Source organism: Mastomys coucha, chromosome X, assembly GCF_008632895.1.
Source record: "Mastomys coucha isolate ucsf_1 chromosome X, UCSF_Mcou_1, whole genome shotgun sequence".
NCBI lineage: Eukaryota > Metazoa > Chordata > Mammalia > Rodentia > Muridae > Mastomys > Mastomys coucha.
This window is the reverse complement of record NC_045030.1, coordinates 64,917,789-64,920,994: the sequence shown is the minus strand read 5'-3', so window position 1 is coordinate 64,920,994 and position 3,206 is coordinate 64,917,789. Positions and strand designations below refer to the sequence as shown.

Below are 3,206 nucleotides of genomic sequence, written 5' to 3'. Positions count from 1 at the left end.
ATGGCATACTTTTCACACAATGCAATACAAGCCTAGAATCCCAGTGTTCACCAACCCCTATCATGCAATGGCTCAGAGCATTTTCTTCAGGGGGGAGTCAATTATAAAAAGAAAGCTCTGAAGTAACACCCCACCACAGAAGACTTTATTTGAAATAGAACTTTAAAACTTAAAGACTTTTGAGTGACTCCTATTAATTAATAATGAGAGGCTAAACCAAATACATGCTAGTTTACAGAATGAAGGAAAAAGGCATTTGCATCTAGCCCTATTGGAATGTAAAAAAGCAACAAAAAGTTACCCTGCTGTTGTTTCACTGGACCAAATTGTAGAGGAACTTATGCCTCAGGATATTGTCAAAGTTGCAAATGAAACACTCAGGAAAAATCACTGATAAGTGGCACTTATAGTAGAGAACAGTAAATACAAAGGTATCCAGTTTTTAGAGGAACCAGAAAATGACACCACGAAAGAGATATCATCTAAAACCAGATGTTCCCGTCTAAGGCTAAGCCTTTTGAGAATCAGCACAAAAATCTTCCAACTAAAAATATATGGTGTTCACTTAGATTCCTGGGGGTAATGAATCAATATCCAAAGTTGCTGAAGCAATGTATTTCAGATATTTCTTTTCTTTGTATTTCCTTCCTTTCAGCTCTTTTGCTTTCTTCCTTTCTTTGTATTAATTTCCTTTTAAACTTTGAAATTTGTATACATTAGCTATACAAAATAGAGGGTTTCATATTCATGACTATTATCTTTCAATAATAATTATAAATATAAACAATCCTTTTTTCATTCACTAATTAAAGACATAGATTCCCTGACTTAATTAACTATAAGCCTCAAGAAATGTGTCTCACTGGCAAAGATAAAGATAGACTAAACATAAAAGAATGGAAGAAGGTATTATGAATAAATGGAACATGAAATCATGAAGAAACTATACTAATATCCAACAAAACAAGCTTTAAACCAAAAGCAGTTTAGAAGACCAAAAGATCACTACATATTAACAATGAGAACATCTAATAAAGAAGATATAACTACAACCCCCTCACTCTGTGCCTCACCAAGTCCTCAAGCAGGGTCTCTTCAGTCAGCTAAGTAGAGGATGGCTCAACTGCTCCCTGACAGAGCTATTTAAAGATGTGCTGGTGTACACATTTTGGGCTTATTCGAGGAAGAGGTAGGACAGGTTGCACCCATAGCAAAAGCCTCACTAACTAGAGATCGCTTCCACAGACGCTTCAGCAAGAGTTTGGGACCACGGAGGAGGGCGCTCCAGGCAACAACGCGGCAGACGCCATTATCCTCAGCTTCTCCGCTGCATGGACATCGCTGGGCTCGGCTTCCACTCGATTGCAGCCTATTGGTGGATCCATTTAATTCAAGAAAATGGAGACTGAACAGCCAGAATAAACCTTCCCCAACACCAAAACCAATGGTGAATTTGGTAAATGCCCTGCAGAAGATATGGAAGAGAAACAAGCCTTTAAAAGATCTAGAAATACTGATGAGATAGTTGAATTGCACATTTTGCTTCAGAGCAAGAATGCTGGGGCAGTGATTGGAAAAGCAGGCAAGAATATTAAGGCTCTCAGTAAAGACTACATTGTCAGTATTTCAGTCCCAGACAGCAGTGGCCCCGAGCGCATACTGAGTATCAGTGCTGATATTGAGACGATTGGAGAAATTCTGAAGAAAGACATCCCTACCTTGGAAGAGGGCCTGAAGTTGCCATCACCCACTGCAACCAGCCAGCTCCCACTCGAATCTGATGCTGTGGAATGCTTAAATTACCAACATTATAAAGAAAGTGACTTTGACTGCGAGTTGAGACTGTTGATTCATCAGAGTCTGCCAGGTGGAATTATTGGAGTTAAAGGTGCTAAAATCAAAGAACTTAGAGGAAACACTCAGACAGCAATCAAGCTTTTCCAGAAGTGCTGCCCTCATTCTACTGACAGAGTTGTTCTTGTTGGAGAAAAACCTGATAGGGTTGTAGAATGCATCAAGATCATCCTTGACCTTATATCTGAGTCTCCCATCAAAGGACTTGCACAACCTTATGATCCCAACTTTTATGATGAAACCTATGATTATGGTGGTTTTACAATGATGTTTGATGACCGCCGAGGACGGCCTGTGGGATTCCCCATGAGGGGAAGAGGTGGTTTTGACAGAATGCCTCCTGGTCGGGGTGGGCGTCCCATGCCTCCTTCCAGAAGAGATTATGATGATATGAGCCCTCTTCGAGGACCTCCTCCACCACCTCCTGGTCGAGGTGGCCAGGGTGGCAGCAGAGCCCGGAATCTTCCTCTTCCTCCTCTACCACCACCCAGAGGGGGAGATCTAATGGCTTACGACAGAAGAGGAAGGCCTGGAGATTGCTATGATGGCACAGTTGGGTTCAGTGGTGATGAAACTTGGGACTCTGCAGTTGACACATGGAGCCCATCAGAATGGCAAATGGCCTATGAACCACAGGGTGGTTCTGGATATGATTATTCTTATGCAGGGGGTCGTGGCTCATATGGTGATCTTGGTGGACCTATTTTCACTACACAAGTAATTATTCCCAAAAATTTGGATGGATCTATTATTGGCAAAGGTGGTCAGCAGATTAAGCAAATTCGTCATGAGTCTGGATCATCAATCAAAATTGATGACCCTTTAGAAGGATCTGAAGATCGGGTCATTATCATTACAGGAACACAGGACCAGGTACAGAAGGCACAGTATTTGCTGCAGAACAGTGTGAAGCAGTATGCAGATGTTGAAGGATTCTAATGCAAGATACTTTTTCTTTTTTATCATGTGAAGCAGTGTTCTGGAAAGTTTTTCTAAGATTAGTGAAAAACTGAAGGAGTCCTGCATCTTTTTTTTTTATCTGCTTCTGTTTAAAAAGCCAACATTCCTCTGCTTCATAAGTGTTCTGCATTTGAGGTGTAGTGAAATCTTTGCTGTTCACCACATGTAATGTTTTAGTTCCTTACAAACAGGGTTGGGGGGAGGGCATGCAAAAACTAACACTGAAATTTTGAAACAGCAGCAGAGTGAGTGACTTTTATTTTTTGTTCATTGTTGGTGGTTTTTAAAAAAACTCCCCCCATGTAATTATTGTGAACACCTTGTTTTGTGGTCACTGTAACATTGGGGGTGGGACAGGGAGGAAAGTAATAGTCCACATGTCCCTGGCATTT

General features: G+C 41.0%; 1 pseudogene; it reads left to right on the top strand.

Moving 5' to 3' along the window:
• Window positions 1-1,398: 1,398 nt before the first annotated feature.
• On the top strand, window positions 1,399-3,098 carry LOC116092924 (annotated as a pseudogene).
• The last annotated feature ends 108 nt before the right edge of the window (window positions 3,099-3,206 follow it).